General features: G+C 41.1%; 1 protein-coding gene across 3 annotated transcripts in view; it reads right to left on the bottom strand.

Moving 5' to 3' along the window:
- Positions 1-24350, bottom strand: part of TMEM135 (transmembrane protein 135) — a 350227-nt gene that overhangs the window by 323187 nt on the left and 2690 nt on the right. The window lies entirely within an intron of this gene.

Below are 24350 nucleotides of genomic sequence, written 5' to 3'. Positions count from 1 at the left end.
GCCTGGATTAACCCAGGCTGTTCATCAGTGTGCCTCAGCTGCTCGTCCACTCTCTGCTGGGCAGCTGGGCAAGAACTCCAGGACCGCCACTCCCCACTGCCCAGAAGAGGGAACAGTGGGGATTCCTGATCAGTACATGTCCTCCTTCCCAGAAAAGGGATTAAGTGTGCCCTGACAGTATACTCTGCCATCATTCTTTCTTAGGGAGCGAGGCGAGTGAGAAAAGGGCCCTGAACAGTCCACTCCCCCAATCCCTTTAGCTGCCTCATTCTGCCATCAAATACTGTATCTCAGCAAGCAATCCACTGGCATCAAATGTGTCTGTGTTCTTGGTAAAGTGAGGATAATAATGCCAACCTCAGAGTGTTGTTATAAGAAGTCAATGAGAGCTCACATGTGAAAGCACTTACCAAATTGCCTGGCACATGGTAACTACACAATACAGGCTAGTGTTCCATTTTTTAAAATAATTATGTACAGTGGTATTATGTTGTGTAAGGAAAACAAGCCCTTAAGTATCTATCAGAACTCCATTGTAGGTGACCAAAACCTGACTACAACCTACATTAGAAAAAACTCATGGAACGAATAGGCATGGCTAGATCTTGAGGCTCAGGTAAAGTTTTCAGGGCTTGGTGTCTCTGTCTTTATTTCTTAGCTGGCTCTGCTTGGGCTTTGATTCTTTTTGCTGTTGGTTTCATTCCTCCTGCCATACACAGAGTCTCTCCCTGTGGGAAGGAAGATGGACATGGAAATCTTGATCCAAAAGGAAGAAGGACATACTCTCTCCCAGCGTCCACGGATTAAATCCCGTGGCAGGACTTTGGCCCTTTGTGGGTCACATGCCCATGCCCACACCAGGAGTCAACAAACTATGACCCACTGGCCAAATCCAGCCTGATTCTTGTTTTGGGGCAGCAGATGAACTAAAAATGGTTCTGTCATTTTTAAATGATTGGGGAAAAAAAACAAAAGAAGAGTAATATTTTTTAACACCTGAAAATTATATGAAATTCTAATGTCAAGATCCATAAATGTCAGTTTTATAATAACACAGTCACACCCATTTGTTTCTGTGTTGTCTATGGTTGGTTTTCCACTGTCACAGCAAGTTGAATAGTGGTGACAGAGGCCACATGGCCCACAAAGCCTAAAATACTTGCTATCTGCTCTTTACAGAAAAATTTCCCTGACCTTGCCCTAGACCAATCGTGGTAAAGAAGAAGATAGGACAGACACTCTGATGGCCAGATCTGAGTCATGTGCCCAGCCCTATAACTGGGAGACAGGTAGGGGAAGAAGAAAAAGGCTTTATAGTTACCAAGCACTTACCATGCATGAGGCACTGCTGTAAGTACTTCATTCCTATTAACTTATTTATCTTTACAAGAATCCAAGTGGTAAAGACTTTTGTCATCCTCATTTGATAGATGAAGACACTAAGACACAGAAAGGTTAAGGAATCTTTCAAAAGTTACACAGCCAATAAGCGGTAGAGCTGAGATTTTTTGTTTGTTTGTTTGTTTAGATGGAGTCTTGCTCTGTCGCCTAGGCTGGACTGCAGTGGTGTGATCTTAGCTCACTGTAATCTCTGCCTCCTGGGTTCAAGCGAGTCTCATGCCTCAGTCTCCCAAGTAGCTGGGATTATAGGCATGCACCACCACACCCAGCTAATTTTTGTATTTTTAGTAGAGATGGGGTTTCAGCATGTTGGCCAGGCTGGTCTTGCACCCCCGGTCTCAAGTGATCCACCCACCTCAGCCTCCCAAAGTGCTGGGATTACAGGCATGAGCCACCACACCTGGCCAGAGCTGAGATTTGAACCATATTGTCTGCTCTAGAGTTCACTCTTGAGCCTTACGGAATCTGTTCTAACAAAACAAAGTGAAATAGGGGTGGTAGGATGGTGGGTTCCCTGGGTATAGAGTGGTGCTGGGGAAAAAAAACAACAGATATCTGGCCAGGGAGGCCGAGGCGGGCAGATCACCTGAGGTCAGGAGTTCAAGACCAGCCTGGCCAACATGGTGAAACCCCGTCTCTACTGAAAATACAAAAAAAAAAATTAGCCAGGCGTTGTGGCAGGCACCTGTAATCTCAGCTACTCAGGAGGCTGAGGCAGGAAAATCGCTTGAACCTGGGAAGCAGAGGTTGCAGTGAGCCGAGATTGCGCCATTGCACTCCAGCCTGGGTGACAACATCGAAACTCCATCTCAAAAAAAAAGAAAAAGAGAGAGAGAGAGAGAGAAACAACAGATATCCATCAGTGTCAGATCAATACAGGTCTGAAAATTTTTTACTTAGCTTCTTAGAACCTTAGGTTTTTAAAAATCTAGTGTGAAGTAGATAAGATGTACTCTTTAGGGTGGTCAAAAAGATAGTTAACATTCATTGAGCACTTACTCTGGGCTAATACTAAGTACTTTATGGATATTGTCTCACTGAGGAAACCAAAGCTTAGAAAAGTTACATAGATTGCCCAGAGTCACATGGTAAGGTAACACTCAGGCCTCGATGAGAAGCCAGGTCTGTCTGACTCGAGTGCGTAGGCATGTAACCGCTACACAGCACTGCCTGCCATCTGAGAGAATGAAGGGAGATAACATATCAAATGGACCTAGAAGAAAGCTTGATATATTATTGTAGACACTCAATTAAAGTTCGTTTCCTTTCTTCCCCTTTCTTGATTTTTCTGTTCACATTATGAAGGTTTATGAGCAAGAAATCCATGTGTATCCTTGAAGAGTCCTGTTGCCTCTATCTTTGTAGTTAATATTTAAAAGAATAAAATCACTCTTTAATCAGTCCTGCTATCAAAAAGGCAGAGCAAAAATAGCAACGGTTCAGAGAAGGGCAGTGAAAATAATTTGTGGTATGCATGGCAGAAGAGCATGCCATGTAAAGAGAAATTCCAAACTTTAGGATCATTTCATTTGGAAAGGAAAGCTCACAGAGGCATGATGTTTACTGCATAATAAGCTGATGACAGGCATAGGAAAGGCTAATCAAAACCTGGCATTGATTTTCTCCCCCAAAATGCAAGAACCAGACTGTTGAACACATTGTATAATAGCCCTGTCACCTTCCACTCTGGAACACTATCAAAGTGAGTTTTACCCTCCCTTCCTACTGACTATGTGCCAAACCACACCTCTAGTCCCAATCAGTACACAAGACACTACACTCCACACGTACTATTCAGAATCTGGAGATGTCTTGCTGGAAGATGTGTTGGGGCCATGCAGTCCAGTCCCTTATGTTGTAGATGAAACTAAAGGCCAGTGAGGTGAAATGAGTTGTCCAATTTGTATGGTGAGCCCATATCATATCTAGATTTAGCCTTGGCCTTGGGGGTCAGATGAACTGGATTAAGGTCCTTTCTAGCTAAAGGACCTTTCTGAAATTCAGTATACCCATTTTTAATATGGTTGGAGGGTCAAATTATGACTACAAAAATACTTGGTAAATGTTAAGTGTATTGTAGCCTAATTTCCAGTTGAGTACTTTTTCCTCTAAGTCATTCTGCTCCTTGGAATAGTCTGATGTAGGAAAAGAGCACAATGCTGGATTGCTGGGAAAAAAATTGGAAGATGTAGCACCCCCTCCTCCCTTTACTTCCCTTCACCAACAATAAAGTACAAACTTCAAAAGAAACAAACTTGAAAATGGCGACTGCTGGACTCAAAAACCTTTCCCGGAGTGGAACCCTGTGGTCAGATATTGGCTAGGGCAATCCTTGAACAACTTGGTTGCCATCCAAGTCTGTTTTCAGTAGGGAATAAAGTTCATGTTTTGGAGGCAGTATCCTTGACTTTTTTATCCTGTTATTCAAATATTTCCTAATAATCTTCAGCATTTATGCACTCAAGAGACCTTGAAGGAAAAGGATACAGGGCTCCAGTCTTTTTTCCTTCCTTTTGCTAATGAATAGATGTTTTCTTTCTGAATCGACTGCCCCTATCACCCTATTTTTTTCATGCTCACATAACCCTACAAGAAAGAGGTCAAATAGCAAATGGGAAATTGTAAGTTACCAAGTTTGGATTTAGATTTAACATTATGAGGTCCTTTTCAACATGAAAAAACTAAGTAGAGAGGGATTGAAATTTTAGCACATATATACATACTATGCAGCTGGAATAAGTGTGGGTGTTTCTGGTGCCACCTATTGGTCATACTGTAAGACTAAACTATATGCAGTATTGTTGGCCATGAAAATGCATATAAAATGGAACATATGCTGTAACATTCAAAGTTATGCATTTCAGCAGGCTGGCTGAATGTTGAAATAGAGTGAAGTTACTTGAATATTATCTTTACTTACAGCAACTTAGAACCATAGGACTATGTTGCTATGTGATTTTCACTTTGGCTTACTCACTCATTAAATGCATAGAAAGGAATATATAATGAGGCATAGTCTCTGGGAACTCTTGAGATTAATTAACCAATACTCAGATTCAAATGACTCTTGTGTCGTATGATTCAGAAGTGCTGTTGGTGCCCTGTCCAGATCCCCTTTACCAGCCAGTGTACCCAGGCAGTTACCCCCAGCTGCTGGGAGAGTTGGCTAATACAATTCACAGCTTCCTCTTTCTCTGGAGAATTGCCCTTGGCCATGAGGAAGAGACCTTGAGCTAATGGGAGCCATCTTGGCCAGGAGGCTACATGCGCATGTACACTAGACTTGACTTCTGCAGCTGGTGGCCCATGACTAACTGTCGTGGGGAGTACAAAAGGCCAGCTGCACCCCCTCAACTTTAAAGTGGGTTTAACTCGGTGGTACAATTTGTGATTCAGTGCTCCTCATGAGATCAGGCGGAAGCAAGACATCAGTAGAAGCCAAATTCTTGCTTAACACCTTTCTCTGTCCTGTCCTGTTTCTCACTCCTTCTTTTTTTTTTCAAATTATTATTATTTTTATTATACTTTAAGTTCTAGGATACATGTGCACAATGTGCTGATTTGTTACATATGTATACATGTGCCATGTTGGTGTGCTGCACCCGTTAATTCGTCGTTTACATTAGGTGTATCTCCTAATGCTATCCCTCCCCCTCCCCCTCCCCCACCCCATGACAGGCCCCGGTGTGTGATGTTCCCCACCCTGTGTCCAAGTGTTCTCGTTGTTCCATTCCCACCTATATCTCACTCCACTTCTTAAAAACACTCAATAAATCACTTGAGCACAAATCCTCACCTCAGGGTTGGTTTCTAAGGAACGTGACCTAAGACAAGAACTATCCCCTGAAAAAATGTATCTTTGTAATGATGAAAGCTATGTGCAGTGATGAAAGTAGCCTACCCCTTTGGGTTTTATTGTGGTTTTCCCGACATGCTTGGGAGGTAAATACTAAATAAAGCAATTCTTCTCCATAGACAGCAAGGCCCAGGCTGAAGGACAGTAGCAGTGATACTGCACTGTGGGGTGATGATATAAAATATATCCTTGAATGGCATTCTGCCTAAGTTTTCTGAGAAATGCATTTAGTTTCAAAATAGTATATCCGTGCTGGCATTAGACCTAGTGCTCCCAGGGGCAATGAAAAATAACCTGGAATTGAAAGACCCAAGGCTTTGCACAGTTCTGCATCTGCTGGAGGGGCCAGGCCTTCTGGCTTGTGCCAGAGGAGAACCTTGGGGAAAGAGAAAAACTCTGCCTGGAGACAACTTTGGAAATCTCGTAAGAATTATTGGTTGATTTAATTGGGTCTTGGTTGTAGAAGTTCCAGCTTGTTCCCCAGAAGCAGCAGTGCCAAGTAAGAAGCTGGGAGCTTTGGGTCTAGTCAGGTCTAGGGTTGAATCCTGCTTCTCCAACTTACTAACTCAGTTTCCCCATCTACACAATGGGGATCATAATATTTAACTCCAAAACTTGGGGAGGAGGTTTAGAAATAATATAAATTCAGTACCTGGTATATGTATGAGTTAATGAATAAAGGGCAGCTATCACTAGAGCTATAGCATTCACTGACCAATCTAGCCTCTCTCACTAATAAAGGTAATATTTTGACTTACTTATCTAATTTATTTTGAACTCAGGAATGAAAATAATGATGTTTGTTTAGGGCTTTATTGGGTACCCCAAAGAGCTCATTTTGTTTATCTTATTAATCCTCAAATGCTCCTTCCTCAGTGAAAACCAGCAGAAGGGTTTCATAAGGACATCACGTACAGTTGTACAGACTGTACAGTGCACAAAAATACCCTGATTTGGGCAAGTGGGCTAAAATCTAGCCTTACTTCCCTTACCAAGCTGTGAACTCCACAGGGTGGTATCTACCTGGAGGGAATGGCTTTACTAATTCTCACAGAAAATGGTCGAAAGCAACCCTTTACTTAGGGTACAGCTTCCTGTTGTGAGCAGAGGAGACCATGAGAAATTCCTAGAGAAAACATCTAAGCATCATGGTCTCTAGACTCAATTTCCACCTACATTCTTTAGTCTCTCAGGCAGACCCTAACAAAGATATTTTAGGTCATGGCAATTAGCTGGCAGGGGCCTTCTCAAAATAAGTTGCCTAGCTCAGATGTTCCTCTTAGGGTATTAGCAATACCCAAAGTAAAGTCTGAAAAATTACTGACACCATCCACCTGGGATACTTGAAGGAAAATGCAATTTCCTGTACCATGCATCTGACCTTCTAGATTCTAGAATCTCTAGAAGTTAAATTAGGGAACAACTGTCTGAAATAATCATATTTTCACAGGCTTGCTGAGCAGAAAAAAAAAGCTCCTTGGTTAAGGATTCCCTTCATTCACAAAGTCTACATGGGCATCTTAGTGAAGAGTTGAAAGTTCTTTAAAAAGGCTCTTCTGGGGAGAAGCCAAAAGATGCAACAGTCATAGGCTTCCTTTCTCTTGATAACCTCCCTCCACTCCACCTTTCCTCCCGTTATATATACACAAACCCATCTCTTACAGGGATCCTTTTCCCCCCTCTCTTTCCTATTTCTGGCCCATAGTATAGAGAAGGACATACCTTCCAGCAGGCAGAAGCAGCTACGTCATGGCTAACTATCCTAGAAATTCTAGTTTACCTTTCAGAATCATATTTAGCATTTTCTATTGCTTTTCCCAGAGCCCGGAGGTAACCCAAGCCCTTCCAAGCATCCTAAGTCTGTCCTTGGTGGCAATCCTAACAGTCATGGAATTTCCACATGATGGTTCAATTATAGGGCACCTGGTTATTAAGTTAAAATGGTGCCTTTAACATAGCATAGGCCTTAGATAATAGCATAATAGCAGTTAACATGTAAGTACATCCTTATCAACATAAGGTTTGCCAATCAAAGAACCAAATTGACTGTCCTTTAACAACAACTCTACTATGAAGTATACATCTACAGTTGTGTCAAGATAACTTGTAATCACTAGGTAATTACTAGGTAATTACTTCCAAGTGAGCATCAATGTTATTGAGGATCAAATCCATTAAAAGATATAGTCTAAGAAACATTCAACACCTGTGCTAGAAATAGATACAAACTTAACATGGTTTCTACTTTTAAGAAACAGTCTAGTAGAAAAATGTCCATGGAATCTCTCTATGACAAACAGAAGACTATATCACTTAAGGGGTTCTTATTATGAAGAAGTGTGGCTTGAGCTATAATTTAGATGCTGGGAAGAGAACTAATATTTATTGACCACCATTAAATTTTCACAACAGTCCTACTAGTTTGATTTCTGGATCTATTGTGATGGCTTCAGATGCAAGAAATAGGAGACCAACTAAAAGTAGCTAAAATAAGAATAAAAAAGTATTTCATTTAACCATGTGTCTAAACATAGAGTTTATTAGGTTGATTAATCCAGTAACTCAACCACCTCTGCAAGAACCATGTTCTTTCCATTTTCCTGTTCTCTTGTTGTGTTAGGGTTCTCCAGAGAAACAGAACAAATAGTGTATGTGTGTGTGTTTATTATGAGGAAATGGCTCACAATATTATGGACTCTACTTAGTCCCAACCTCTGCAGGGTAAGCTAGAAAGCTGAAAACTCAGGAGAGCTGATGTCATAGTCTGAGTCTGAAGGCCTAAGAACTAGGAGAGCCAATAGTGTAGTTCCAGTCTGCAGGCCAGAAGGCATGAGACCCAAGAAGAACAGATGTTTAAGTTCCAGTCCAAAGGCAGGAAAAAAAACCTGATGTCTCAGATTGAAGGCAGTCAGGGAGGAGGAATTCTCTTATTCTGGGGAGGGTCAGCCTTTTTGTTCTATTCATGCCTTTAACTGATTGGGTAATTAGGGAAGGCAATCTGCCTTACTCAATCTATTGATTTAAATGTTAAACTCATCCAAATACACCCTCACAGAAACACCGAAAATAATGTTCAACCAGATATCTGAGTACTCTTTGTCCCAGTCAAGTTGACATAAAATTAACAATCATAGTCATCTTCATTATTTGGCCTATACCTCTTCTGGTAGCAAGATAGCAGCAACAGTTCCAGCCATCACTTCTTCACACAACATCCAAAAGCTGGAGTAAAAGGAGGAGGTTGGTCTATTCTGCCACATCCTTTCTAGAAGTTAGGGAAAATGTCCCAGAAGGTGAGCCCTCTAAATTTACCACCCCCATATCCATTTCAATCTCATTGGCTAGAATTATGTCACATACCATTCTTATACCAGCCACTCACAAATTTTTATTATCTCCATTTTAGAGATATGAACACTGAGGCTCATAAACATTGAGTTGACCCACACCACACAACTAATACAATGTTAAGTTAGAACTGCTAACAACATCTCTCTGGCTCTCATTTGCTAGCTGTAGCTATTGATAGATCTGATTTGGCCCTATATTGTAACTTTGGGCCAATGCTTTGATCCCTACAAATTTTCTTTTCTGATAAATAGACACAACAATAGTTCTTACCTTTCAGAGTATCACATTAACTTAGTATATGTAAAGCACTTTAGCTATTATTTGCTGCCCCACCATAGGATAAAGAATGACACAATGTGTAATTCTCAGGTGTGCTATTCACCAAGAAGATAAGACTAATTATGCCCCTAAAGCTTCACCACAGCATCACCTTGACTAAAAGTTGTAAGATGACTTAACTTTAGAGTGAGAGTGGATAATTATTTAACTTAAGTACTACTATAACACAGACAAGTTTGAACTCCATGCCACAAGAAACATGTGAAATAAAGCTAACAGAGGCCCACCCTAGTGCCAGGCTGGGTCCTGCAGCCTCAGGTACAAGGCTGATAACCACAAACCCACACTCCAAGCCATCTTCCACAGCCCAGACTCTAGCAGACTCAGGATTCAGGTCTGCCCCTGCACACCCAGATACCAGGCCCACCCATGAAGACCTGAGCTACAGGTTTGCCCAAGTTGACCTTCAGGCCACCCTGCAGACCCAGGCACCAGGCTGGCCACTGTGGACACAGACACCAGGACCATCCACTCACAGACCCAGGAACCAGGTCAGCTACTTGAGGGCTCCAACAGCAAGCCCATCCATAAATCCCACCAGTTAGCCCACCCAGTATCTCTGGATAGGTTAACTAGTGAAGGTCTTTCCCTGTTGAAGCAAATTTGCAAAGGTGGGAAAAAGTACTGCTTCTTCAAATGCACAGAAACTAACACAAGACCACCAGGATCACCACCAAAGGAACAAAATAAAGCACAAGTAATCAACCCTACAAATGGATATCTATGAACTGCCTAACAAACAATTATAAATAATTGTCTTAAATAAATTCATTGAGTGACAAGAGAACACAGATAAACAACTAAACAAACAAAAATCACAGAAACAATACACGAACAAAATGAGAAGTTCAACAAACAGAAATCATTTTTTAAAATTCTGGAATTGAAGAATACAATGACTAAACTGAAAAATTCCTTTGAGATCTTCAACAGCAGACTCAATCAAAAGAATCACTGATCTCAAAGACAGGTCATTGAAATTACCCAGCAAAACAACAACAACAACAAAATAACAAGAGTGAAGAAAGTCTATGGGATTTATGGGACAACATCAAGTGAACCAACACTCACATTATAGGATATTCAGAAGGAGGAATGAAAGAGAAAGGAGCAAAAAGCTTATCTAAAGAAAGAAATAACAGAACTCCCCCGCCCAGCCCCAGTCTGGAGTAGGAAGTGAACATTCAGACACATGAAGTCCCCCAAAAACCACAAAAACAGATCTTCACCAAGACATTTTATTATTATTATTATTTTATTTATTTATTTGTTTTGAGATGAAATCTTCCTCTGTTGCTTAGGCTAGAGTGCAATGGCACGATCTCAGCTCACTGCAACCTCCGCCTCCCAGCTCAAGTGATTCTCCTGCCTCAGCCTCCCAAGTAGCTGGGATTACAGGCACCTGCCACTGCGCTTGGCTAATTTTTATATTTTTAGTAGAGATGGGGTTTCATAATCTTGGCCAGCCTGGTCTCGAACTCCTAACCTTGTGATCCACCTGTCTCAGCCTCCCAAAGTGCTGGGATTACAGGCGTGAGCCACCGTGCCTGGCCTCACCAAGACATTATAATCAAATTCTCAAACATCAATGATAATGAAGTTTGTTTGTTTTATTTTTGACAGAATCTTGCTCTGTCACCTAGGCTGGGGTGCAGTGGCACGATCTCGGCTCACTGCAATCTCTGCCTCTTGGGTTCTGGCAATTCTCCTATCTCAGCCCCCTGAGGAGCTGGGGCCACAGATGCCCACCACCCACATCTGGCTAATTTCTGTAAAGATTTTTTAAAGTAGCATATCTCTTTAATAAACGGTGCTGGGAAAACTGGATATCCACATGCAGAAAATGAAATTAGACCTTATGTTAAACTACATACAAAAATGAACTCAAAATGAATTGTAGACTTAAAAGTGGTTGGGCATGGTGGCTCATGCCTGTAATCTCAGTACCTTAGGAGGCCAGGCAGGAGGACTGTTTGAATCCTGGAGTTCAAGACCAGCCTAGGCAACATCATGAGACCCTGCCTCCCCACCCCATCTGTGCAAAAAAAAAAAAAAAAAAAAAAAAAAAAAAAAAAGGTAAATGTAAAGCTTGAACTACTAGAACAAAAGATATCGAGAAAATCTTCTTGACATTTATCTTGGCAATGAATTTTTTATTTTCTCGCTCTGTCGCCCAGGCTGGAGTGCAATGGCGCGATCTTGGCTCACTGCAACTTCCACCTCCTGTGTTCAAGTGATTCTCCTGCCTCAGTCTCCTGAGTAGCTGGGATTATAGGTGCCTGCCACCACACCCGGCTAGTATTTTTAATAGAGACAGGGTTTCGCCCTATTGACCAGGCTGGTTTCGTACTCCTGACCTCAGGTGATCCTTTCCCAAGGTGCTGGGATTACAGGCATGAGCCACTGCACCCAGCTGAATTTTTTAAAAAATTACTCTAAAAGCACAGGCAACAAAAGCAAAAATAAACTAATGGGATGGCATCAAACGAAAAAGTTTCTGCACAGCGAAGGAAACAACAAAATGAAAAGGTAAGTTATATAATGGGATAAAAAATATTTGTAAACGATATATCTGATAAGGGGTTACTATCCAAAATACACAAGAAACTCAAACAACTCAATGGCAAGAAAACAACAGAATTTTTAAAATGGGCAACAAACCTAAACGGGCATTTCTCAAAAGACATACAAATGGCCAACAGGTATATGAAAAGGTGCTCAACATCACTAATCATCAGACAAATGCAAATCAAAACCACAATGAGATATTACCTCACATCTGTTAGAACGGCTATCATCAAAAAGACAAAATATAGCAAGTGTTGGTAAGGATGTGGAGAAAACCCTGTCCACTGTTGGTGGGAATGTAAACTGGTAGAGCTATTGTGCAAAATAATAACCGAAGAAAGGAAATCAGTATATCCTCAAAAAATTAAAAACAGAACTATAATATGCTACAACAAGCCCACATCTGGGTACCTATCCAAAGGAAAAGGAATCAGGATCTCTGATATCTCTACCCCTTTCTTCACTGCGGCACTATTCACAGTAGCGAACGTATGGAATCAAACTCCATCAGTGACAGATGAAAGGATAAAGAAAATTTCACATACACACACACACACGCACACACACAGGAATATTATTCAGTCTTATAAAAAAAGAAAATTCTATCATTTGTGACAACACGTATGAATCTGGAGGACATTATGCTAAGTGAAATAAGCCAGACACAGAAGGACAAATAATGCATAATCTCTATACGTAGCATCTAAAAAACTCAAACTCATAGAAACAGAGAGTAGAGTGGTGGTTGCCATGGACTGAGGGATTAGGGAAATGGGAGGATGCTGGTCAAAGGGTACAACGTTTCAGTTATGCAGAATGAATAAGTTTTGGAGATCTAATGTATACTGTGATGATTATAGTTAATAATAATGTATTGTATTTTGCTAAGAGATTTGATCTTCAATGTTCTCACAGACCTACACAAAAGGTAACTATGTGAGGTGTGATGGAAATGTACATTAGGTTTATTGTGGTAATCATTTCATGGCATATAACTGCATCAAAACATCATGTTGTACATCATAAATATATGTAATTTTTATTTGTCAAAAACACCTCAATAAAGCTGGAGTGAAAAGAAATCTAACAGTATTTTCCAAGCCCAGTGGTAAGTTATATAGTTCACACAGTTATAGTTCTTCATATAGTTATCTCTTTAATTTTCACAAAGCCCTTTGGATGATAAAGAAATTTTGTTTTTGCTTTTGTTTTTCCTGGAGAAGGTTACTATGGTGGGGAATTCCTCTAAGAAGGAAACATAATTTCTTCATTTCCTTGCTGGAAATTATTATCAATTGGTCAACATCCTTTCCTGGGGGCTCATTATATCCCTTGTCTTCTAAGTGCCAAGGCTTCAGTGTAATGTATTAATAGTAAGTACTGAACCGGGAAGTCAGAAGGCCTGGGTTCTAGCCATGCTCTGCATCTAGCTAGCAATATCAACCTGGACAGCCAATTAATATTTCCCTTTCTCTTGCTGTCTTCATTTATCTTCAAGATGGGGCGATGAGGTGGACTTTTGGGTCTCTAAGTTATCTTCCACTTCTAACATTCTATGAGCCACACAGCCTCTACCAGTCTGGTCTCATGTGGATGGTATAATTCAGACCTCATTAGCTTGCCCCTCAAGGAAGGCTTAAACAGCATCACAGGGGCAGAAATGAGAAAGTCATTCAACACAATGCCTTCCTGAACACAAATGTTTTGAAAAGGAGGAAGGAGAAATGGCATGGCAGAGGGAGAGGAGTGATTGGCCACTCTGAAGGACAGGCAGGCAGGGAATATTTATTCATTCTTAGTCAGCAAATGACAACGTGCAGCAGTAATATAGAGAACAGGAAAGGGCTGGATTATAAAGAGCAACCTATGACCTAGTTCCTGGTGTATGCAGTCTGAAGTCTCAGGTCTGATTGACGGGTTTGCTGCTATTTACCCCAAAACCTGGTTTCCACAGAAATCCTAGTTTCTGGAGAAGGTAGGTGGAGGAAAAACAGAGTTAGATATGGTGGGAAGGGTCCTGGTAACAGGGTAAGGGACCTCTAGTTTTAACCCTGGATTAGATAAGTCATTTCCATTCACTGGGTCTCAACTGCTTTATCTATTAAGCGGTGTTCAGTAACAGATGATCTGGAACATTCCTTCCAGGTCTCTGATAGTCTAATGGATACTATCAGCTGCTATTGTTTCTTTATATTGGTGTGAAAATTGTTTTCTTTTTTTTTTTTTTGAGACAGAGTCTCACTCTGTTGCCCACGCTGGAGTGCAGTGGTGTGATCTTGGCTCACTGCAATCTCCACTTCCCAGATTCAAGCAATTCTCCTGCCTCAATCTACCAAGTAGCTAGAATTACTGGTGTGTGCTACCACACCCAGCTAATTTTTGTATTTTTTAGTAGAGATGGGGTTTTGCCACGTTGGCCAGGTTGGTCTTGAACTCCTGAAGGGCTACTAAAGGAAAATCAGATAAAAATATAGGCATCTGGAAATTTTCAGGATGTGATAAATGAGTGATCCTTAATGTCTACCCTCTTTTGGGGAGGAATTTCAGTTACCTTAGCAATGCATACTATAAAAACTCAATCAATAGTTGTTAACTGATTAAACTTACTATAATGACTAGGCAAGGAACTAGCTGATTATCAAATTTCCTTGCAATGCTAATATACCCTAATACATTTTACAGAGAAAAACTAGGGATGCAATGAAGCTGTCTAAGGTAGCATGCATAATGATTAAAAGCACAGGCTGTAGAGTCAGACAGACTTGTGTTGGAATATCAACTCAGCCATTTATTGTGGGACCTCAGGCAAGTTTCTCAATTTATCAGATACTCTGTTTCCTTATCTGCAGAATGGGGAGATTAACAGTAGGTACTGTATCGATTTATTCATTTAAGAAATATTCACTGACGGGGGGTTGCTTCCAAGATGGCGGAATAGGAATAGCTCCTGTCTACAGCTCCCAGCAAGATCGACGCAGAAGACGGGTGATTTCTGCATTTCCAACTGAGGTACCTGGTTCATCGCACTGGGACTGGTTGGACAGTGGGTGCAGCCCATGGAGGGTGAGCTAAAGTAGGGTGGGACATCCCCTCACCCAGGAAGTGCAAGGGATCGGGTGATTTCCCTGTGGTAGCCAAGGGAAGCTGTGAGTGACTGTACCTGGAGGAACGGTATGCTCCTGCCCAAACACTATGCTTTGCCCATGGTCTTCACAACTGGCAGACCAGGAGATTCCCTCCTGTGCCTGGCTTGGTGGGTCCCACGCCCACGAGTCTTGCTCGCTGCTAGCACAGCTGTCTGAGATCAACCTGGGATGCTGGAGCTTGGTGGGGGGAGGTCCACCCTTGATGAGGCTTGAGTAGGTGGTTCTATGCTCACAGTATAAACAAAGTGGCAGGGAAGCTCGAACTGGGCAGAGCCCACTGCATCTCATTAAGGCCTACTGCCTCTCTAGATTCTACCTCTGGGGGCAGGGCATATCTGAACAAATGGCAGCATGGCAGCAGACAGCTTCTAGAGACCTAAACGTCTCTGCCTGACAGCGCTGAAGAGAGCAGTGATTCTCCCAGCACAGCATTCCAGCTCCAATAATGGAAAGACTGCCTCCTCAAGTGGGTCGCTGACCCCCATGTAGCCTGACAGGGAGATATCTCCCAGTAGGGGCTGACAGACACCTTATATAGGCGAGTGCCCTCAGGGATGAAGCTTCCAGAGGAAGGAACAGGCAGCAGTATTTGCTGTTCTACAGCCTCCTCTGGTGATACCCCTGCAAACAGGGTCTGGAGTGGACCTCCAGCAAAATCCAACAGACATGCAGCTGAGGGGCCTGTCAGAAGGAAAACTAACAAACAGGAAGGAATAGCATCAACATCAACAAAAAGGACATCCACACCAAAACCCCATCCATAGGTCACCAACATCAAAGACCAAAGGTAAATAAAACCACAAAGATGGGGAGGAAACAGACCAGAAAGGCTGACAATTTCAAACACCAGAACGCCTCTTCTCCTCCAAAGGAACACAACTCCTTGCCAGCAAGGGAACAAAACTGGACGGAGAATGAGTGTGACAAGTTGACAGAAGTAGGCTTCAGAAGGTCGGTAATAACAAACTTCTCTGAGCTAAAGGAGCATGTTCTAACCCATCGTAAGTAAGCTAAAAATCTTGAAAAAAAATTAGACGAATGGCTAGCTAGAATAACCAGTGAAGAGAAGAGCTTAAATGACCTGATGGAGCTGAAAACCATAGTACGAGAACTTCATGAAGCATACACAAGCTTCAATAGCTGATTCGATCAAGTGGAAGAAAGGATATCAGTGATTGAAGATCAAATTAATGAAATAAAGCGAGAAGACAAGATTAGAGAAAAAAGAGTGAAAAGAAATGAACAAAGCCTCCAAGAAACATGGGGTTATGTGAAAAGACCAAATCTACATATGACTGGTGTACCTGAAAGTGACGGGGAGAATGGAACCAAGTTAGAACACACTCTTCAGGATATTATCCAGGAGAACTTCCCCAACGTAGCAAGACAGGCCAACATTCAAATTCAGGAAATACAGAGACCACTACAAAGATACTCCTTGAGAAGAGCAACCCCAAGACACATAATTGTCAGATTCACCAAGGTTGAAATGAAGGAAAAAATGTTAAGGGCAGTCAGAGAAAAAGGTCGGGTTACCCACAAAGGGAAGCCCATCAGCCTAACAGTAGATCTCTTGGCAGAAACCCTACAAGCCAGAAGAGAGTGGGGGCCAATATTCAACATTCTTAAAGGAAAGAATTTTCAACCCAGAATTTCATATCCAGTCAAACTAAGCTTCATAAGTGAAGAAGAAATAAAACCCTTTACAGACAAGCAAATGCTGAGAGATTGTGTCACCACCAAGCCTGCCTCACAAGAGATCCTGACGGAAGCACTCAACATGGAAAGCAACAACCGGTACCAGGCACTGCAAAAAGATGCCAAATTGTAAAGATCATCGACACTATAAAGAAACTGCATCAATTAATGGGTGAAATAACCAGCTAGCATCATAATGACAGGATCAAATTCACACATAACAATATTAACCTTAAATGTAAATGGGCTAAATGCCCCAATTACAAGACACAGACTGGCAAATTGGATAAAAAGTCAAGACCCATCGATGTGTTGTATTCAGGTAACTCATCCACGGGCAAAGACACACATAGGCTCAAAATAAATGGATAGAGGAAGATCTACCAAGCAAATGGAAAACAAAAAAATGCAGGTTTGCAATCCTGGTCTCTGATAAACCAACTTTAAACCAACAGACTTTAAACCAACAAAGATCAAAAGAGACAAAGAAGGCCATTACATAATGATAAAGGGATCAATTCAACAAGAAGAGCTAACTATTCTAAATATATACAGACCCAATGTAGGAGCACCCAGATTCATAAAGCAAGTTCTTAGAGACCTACAAAGAGACTTAGACTTCCACACAACAATAATGGGAGACTTTAACACTCCACTGTCAATATTAGACACATCAACAAGACAGAAAATTAACAAGGATATCCAGGATTGGAACTCAGCTCTGGACCAAGTGGACTTAATAGACATCTACAGAACTCTCCACCCCAAATCAACAGAATATACATTATTCTCAGTACCACATCGCACTGATTCTAAAATTGACCATATAATTGGAAGTAAAACACTCCTCGGCAAATGTAAAAGAACAGAAATCACAAGAAACTGTCTCTCAGACCACAGTGCAATCAAATTAGAACTCAGGATTAAGAAACTCACTCAAAATCGCACAACTACATGGAAACTGAACAACCTGCCCCTGAATGACTACTGGGTACATAACGAAATGAAGGCATAAATAAAGTTGTTCTTTGAAACCAATGATAACAAAGACACAATGTACCAGAATCTCTGGGACACATTTAAAGCAGTGTGTAGAGGAAAATTTATAGCACTAAATTTTCACAAGCAAAAGCAGGAAAGATCTAAAATTGACACCCTAACATCACAATTTAAAGAACAGGAGAAGCAAGAGCAAATAAATTCAAAAACTAGCAGAAGACGAAAAATAACTAAGATCAGAGCAGAACTGAAGGAGATAGAGACATAAAAAAATCCTTCAAAAAATCAATGAATCCAGGAGCTGGTTTTTTGAAAAGATCAACTAAATAGATAGACTGCTAGCTAGACTAATAAAGAAGAAAAGAGCAGAATCAAATAGACACAATGCAAAATGATAAAGGGGGTATCACCACCGATCCCACAGAAATACAAACTACCATTAGAGAATACTATCAACACCTCTATGCAAATAAACTAGAAAATCTAGAAGAAATGGATAAATTCTTGGACACATACACCCTCCCAAGACTAAATCAGGAAGAATCTGAATATCTGAATAGACCAGTAACAGATTCTGTAATTCAGGCAATAATTAATAGCCTGCCAACCAAAAAAAGTCCAGGAACAGATGGATTCACACCCAAATTCTACCAGAGGTACAAAGAGGAGCTGGTATCATTCCTTCTGAAACTATTCCAATCAATAGAAAAAGAGGGAATCCTCCCTAGCTCATTTTATGTGGCCAGTGATACCAAAACCCGGTAGAGAAACAACAAAAAGAGAAAATTTGAGACCAATATCCTTGATGAACATTATTGTGAAAACCCTCAATAAAATACTGGTGAACTGAATCTAGCAGCATCAAAAAGCTTATCCACCACGATCAAGTCAGCTTCATCCCTGGGATGCAAGGCTGGTTCAACATATGCAAATCAATAAACGTAATCCATTAATAAACAGAACCAACGACAAAAACCACATTGTTATCTCAATAGATGCAGAAAAGGCCTTCGACAAAATCCAACAGCCTTTCATGCTAAAAACTCTCAATAAACTAGGTGTTGATGGAATGTATCTCAAAATAATGAGAGCTATTTATGGCAAACCCACAGCCAATATCATACTGAATGGGCAAAAACTAGAAGCATTCCCTTTGAAAACCAGTACAAGACAAGGATGCTCTCTCTCACCACTCCTATTCAACATAGTATTGGAACTTCTGGCCAGGGCAATCAGGCAAGAGAAAGAAATACAGGATATTCAATTAGGAAAAGAGGAAGTCAAATTGACTCTGTTTGCAGATGACATGATTGTATATTTAGAAAACCCCATTGTCTCGGCCCAAAATCTCCTTCAGCTCATAAGCAACTTCAGCAAAGTCTCAGGATACAAAATCAATGTGCAAAAATCACAAGCATTCCTATACACCAAGAACAAACAGTCAAATCATGAGTGAACTCCCATTCACAATTATTACAAAGAGAATAAAATACATAGGAATCCAACTTACAAGAGATGTGAAGGACCTCTTCAAGGATAACTACTAACCACTGCTCAACGAAATAAAAGAGGACACAAACAAATGGAAGAACATTCTATGCTCATGGATAGGAAGAATCAATATCCTGAAAACGGCCATACTGCCCAAGGTAATTTGTAGATTCAATGCCATCCCCATCGAGCTACCAATGACTTTCTTCACAGAACTGGAAAAAAACTACTTTAAAGTTCATATGGAACCAAAAAAGAGCCCACATAGCCAAGACAATCCTAAGCAAAAAGAACAAAGCTGAGGCACGACGCTACCTGACTTCAAACTATACTACAAGGCTATAGTAACCAACACAGCATGGTACTGGTACCAACACAGATATATAGACCAACGGAACAGAACAGAGGCCTCAGAAATGACACCACACATCTACAACCATCTGGTCTTTGACAAACCTGACAAAAACAAGCAATGGGGAAAGCATTCCCTATTTAATAAATGGTGCTGGGAAAACTGGCTAGCCATATGTAGAAAGCTGAAACTGGATCCCTTCCTTACACCATATACAAAAATTAACTCAGGATGGATTAAAAACTTAAATGTAAGACCTAAAACCATAAAATCCCTAGGAGAAAACTTAGGCAATACCATTCAGGACATAGGCATGGGCAAAGATTTCATGACTAAAACACAAAAGCAATGGCAACAAAAGCCAAAATACACAAATGGGATCTAATTAACTAAAGAGCTTCTGCACAGCAAAAGAAACTATAATCAGAGTGAACAGGCAACCTACAGAATGGGAGAAAATTTTCACACTCTGTCCATCTGACAAAGGACTAATATCCAGAATCTACAAAGAACTTAAATTTACAAGAAAAAACAAACAACCCCATCAAAAAGTGGACAAAGGATATGAACAGACACTTCTCAAAAGAAGACATTTATGCAGTCAACAGACATATGAAAAAATGCTCGTCATCAGAGAAATGCAAATCAAAACCACAATTAGATACCATGTCACACCAGTTAGAATGGGGATCATTAAAAAGTCAGGAAACAACAGATGCTGGAGACAATGTGGAGAAATAGGAACACTTTTACACTGTTGGTGGGAGTGTAAATTAGTTAACCATTGTGTAAGACATGTGGCGATTCCTCAAGGATCTAGAACTAGAAATACCATTTGACCCAGCCATCCCATTACTGGGTATATACCCAAAGGATTATAAATCATTCTACCATAAAGATACCTGCACATGTATGTTTATTGCAGCACTACTCCTTTACAAAAAGGAAAGCTAGGTGTGAAGTTTGGGAAATCAGGGGCAAAGTGGAACCCACGGGGACAAACTAGATCCCATGTCTGTCTTTAACCACCTCTAAGCTTGATAATGCAGGTGACCTGCAGAAGCTGGAGTCCTCAGCAACAGAACTACTCAAGCACCTAGCCCAGGACTCAGAGAAAATAAAGGAGATCATCAGGAGTTGGAGGAACTGCAGGCCCGGGTGCTACCCCATGCCAGCAGGTGAGCCAGCAGATTAGTAACAGTGTGCATGAGCCACCATGGTGCCTGGTACCCAGCACTGACTTTCAGAGCATAAAAATGCTGCTTCACATCTACCTCCCCAATCTTGTGTTAATTTTTCTTGTAGCTTACCCTAATCTAGAACCATGTAGGAAGGAGATTCTGGGAAAGTTCATTTCAGCTTAGCTAGATTAACATAATACGAAACTAGTGGAGTCTACTCCTTGTCAGCCTGGGATGCATACACACTTCTTTTAACCACACTTAACTTCCAAATAAAGACAATAGCAAAATAAGGCTTTCCCTTCACAATACACAATTGTCCCTCATTCAACTGAAAATATGCTATCCCTCTCCCCAAGAGAGACTATAAAGTCCCTTTATTCATCTTTAGGTAATAATCATTCTTTTCCTAGCTGAGTCACACTCTCCTTTGATATCTTGCTATTTAATTCTGTCCTAGTTATTTGTTGCTAACCAACAAACCAACCTAAACCTATAGGAATAAAACAATTATCATCAAGGATTTTATGTGTTAGGAATTGGGAAAAGGCACAGCAAGGATGTTGGGATGACACCAACAGTAGAGGTTAGGAATAGCAGGGGCCAGAGAATCCACTTTAAAGATGGCTTCTTTCCTCACATTTTGGGCACCTGGCTTGGGATGGCTGAAGGAAAGGCTCATCTGGGACTAATGAAGAACCTGCATGTAGCCTCTCCTGCATGGCAGTCTTAGAGTAGCTGAACTATTTACAAGGTTGCTCAGAGCTCCAAAGTGAGTTTTCCAGCAAACAAAGTAGAAATTGCATGACCTTTCATGATGCAGCTTTGGAAGTCATGTACTAGCACTTACAGCATACTCTATTGGTTGAAGAAGTTACAAACCCTCCCTGATTCAAGGGGAGAGAACATAAATTCCATCTTTCAACAGGAGAAGAGTCAAAGAATTTGAGGCCATGTTTTAAAACCATCATCTGGGACTTTATCTCGTCTAGTTCATGCTTATACACAATATGTGGTAGCTAGTTCACCCTTTGGTCATTATTTAGCATCATTTTCATTCATATTCATTTCTCATCTCCATTAATTAATGAGCGGTGTCTATGAGAATATTATTAAAAGTGCCTTCCTTTCCATGCTTCCCAAGGTTTCTTGGAAAATTACCCATCCTTCAAAGCTAAGCTTACATTCTAATTTTTCTACAAATTTATCAATTACAGGTAATTCCTTGACTTAAAATGCCTTGGCTTGAGACCCCGGCTTTTACCAACTGTTTCATGGCATATATGATTCCTAATGGCTTCAGCTGACAATAATGAGATGAGTGGTTGACTAGCTACAGTAGTAAACAGTGATTTAAAAAATGTCTTAGGCTCCATCCTGGCTAACATGGTGGAAACCCCATCTCTACTAAAAATATAACAAATTAGCCAGGTGTGGTGGTGGGCGCCTGTAGCCCCAGCTACTTGGGAGGCTGAGGCAGGAGAATGGCATGAACCTGGGAGGCGGAGGTTGCAGTGAGCCGAGATTGTGCTACTGTACTCCAGTCTGGACAACAGAGCGAGACTCCATCTCACAGAAAAAAAAAAACAACAACAAAACAGTCTTAGGCTGATTCACGAAATAGAGAAACACATTTGCTTCTGAATTGAAAAACAATTTTTGTCAAGGTTTTTTTTAGGCCAGATGCAGTGGTTTATGCCTGTAATCCCAGCATTTGGGAAGCCAAGGTGGGTGGATCACTTTGAGCTCAAGGGTTTAAGACCAGCCTGGGTAATATAGCGAAACCTGCCTCTACAAAAAAATATTAAAATTGGCACAGCATGTTGGCTCACACCTGTGGTCCCAGCTACCCAGGAGGATGAGGCTGGAGGATCACTTGAGCCCTGAAAGCAGAGGTTGTGAGCCACGATCACACCACTGCACTCCAGCCTGGGCGAAAGAGTGAGACCCTATCTCAAAGAAAAAAAGAAAGATATTTGTCTACTGTAAAAGATTTAAGAATAGAGACACTGTCAAATAAAAAGGAAGATAAATAATTGGCAAAACATCTGACTTGAAAAGAAACCTGAAAGCGTGAACCATGCCTGACTTGCAGGAGTGGTTTATAATCTTGACTTAACCGTCATTCTGGAACCACTTAGGTAGTATTTTGATGGTTGCCTATACCCGGCTCATAATGCAGGCTCTCTTTTTCTGAATAATCCGATCACTTATAGCCAGAACCATTCATTTATGTATTAAACAAATAACTACGGACTGCCTTCTGTGACTCAGGCAATATTGTTCTATGTTGTTTAGGAGCACAGTAGTGAAAAAGACACAGTCTCTGACTTCAGAGGAGAGTGAGAGACAAAAACAAAACAACCCAATAACTTTATAATACAGAACCTTATGTACAACAACAAGGGAAAACAGGAAATAAGAGAGCTCAACAAAATGCACTTAACCATAAAAAACTTGTTTCACCCTTGGTCTCATGTCTTAATCTCCCCCAATGTGACCGTAAGCTCCTTGAAGGCAGAAACCACCTTTAACAGGTCCGCATACTCTCTAGTACCCAGCTCAGTAACATGTCCACAATAACCCATCACTAAACATTTGTTAATAGCTTGACTGATCAATTTCACTGAAATGAAATGAGGCTATGGATGTAAAAGTGTGTTTGCATTATTTTTTGCCTTCCATGGAGGTTTTTAGTTGTTCATCTTTGTGTTTTCACCACCAATAAATAAGGATGTCTGATGTACCATTTAATGCTTGCTAAATTTATGGGTAGGAGGAAAAATTTTGAGCTTCTATTCCTTGAAATGCAAGAGCTCTGTGGTGACATTTCTTCTCTGCTAGCTAGTGGTGCAATGGACTAAGAAGGGAGTTTGGCTCTGCCACTTAATAGGTGTTAATCTCTTGGGAACTTTGATTCCTCAGCTCGAAGTAAGATCAGTGTTCCCTTCCACCTTACTCAGTAGGCGCATTTTTGTTTTATAACTAGTTTGGGTGCAGGGGGAGATGTAACACCCTATTCATAAACGGATGGAATGTGTCATGGCATCTTCCTTTGCTTCTGTTGTTCCACAGTAAATTCCCAATACTTATGGGGTTTTAGTCCCAGTGAATTATTTCCCTCAAAAACCAGGCAGGATAATAATGAACCACTTTCTTGCATTTTCCATCAAGACAGCTCTTTGTGAGTTCTAAATGTTCTATCTAGATTCAAAGAAGCTGGTTTCTTCATGAGTGGTTGGAATAAGACTTTTCTTGGAAGCTACTGAATATGGATTAGTTGGATTGTTTCATAGGAAATAAAAAGCAGGCTCTAGGGTAACTACTTCAGCACTTAATTGGGTTAGCAAAGAGCTGCAAATGAGAGATTTTCCCGTAGGAGGGAAAGGATGTTTATGGCTTCCACCCCCTTAGGTGATGCATTTTAACCTAAATGTTAGTCTTCCATGCGGCCTTTAATTTACTAACCATTACAAGAATCTATTAGAGCAGAAAACGTCAGGTTGAAAAATTAACACATCACCGGAGTTAATAAGAACCCAGCCTCTTATTAGATACAAATGGAGAGCCCTCCAACTGCCCAAGAGCCTGTTGAAGTCATGTTTGCTGCAGCTCCAAAGCAGTTGAATCTTTACTGCTCAGAGGCTGGACCAAGGAAACTGCCCAGGCACTCAAGCCAGAGTTAGCAGGGGCCCATGGCCTGCACTTTATTCAGGTGTCACTATATTTTCCTCTCAGAAATGCTGTGCATGTCACAGGGTGGATATCCCTCTGCCTGGGACTCCCTTGGGAAGTGTTTTCCGTAACAAAGACAAACATGCCATGCCTGTCACCAGGGGCAGATTGTGGACTGTGTAAACCACTCCAGCAGAGGGAGGCTGAGGGACTCCGGGCCATTCCGATTTAGCTCTAAGTTATGGTCTTTGTTGCCTTTCCACATTCAGACTGAAATGTGATTCCCCTAGCTT

Source organism: Macaca fascicularis, chromosome 14 (assembly GCF_037993035.2).
Source record: "Macaca fascicularis isolate 582-1 chromosome 14, T2T-MFA8v1.1".
Lineage (NCBI taxonomy): Eukaryota > Metazoa > Chordata > Mammalia > Primates > Cercopithecidae > Macaca > Macaca fascicularis.
This window is presented reverse-complemented; position numbering and strand designations above follow the sequence as displayed.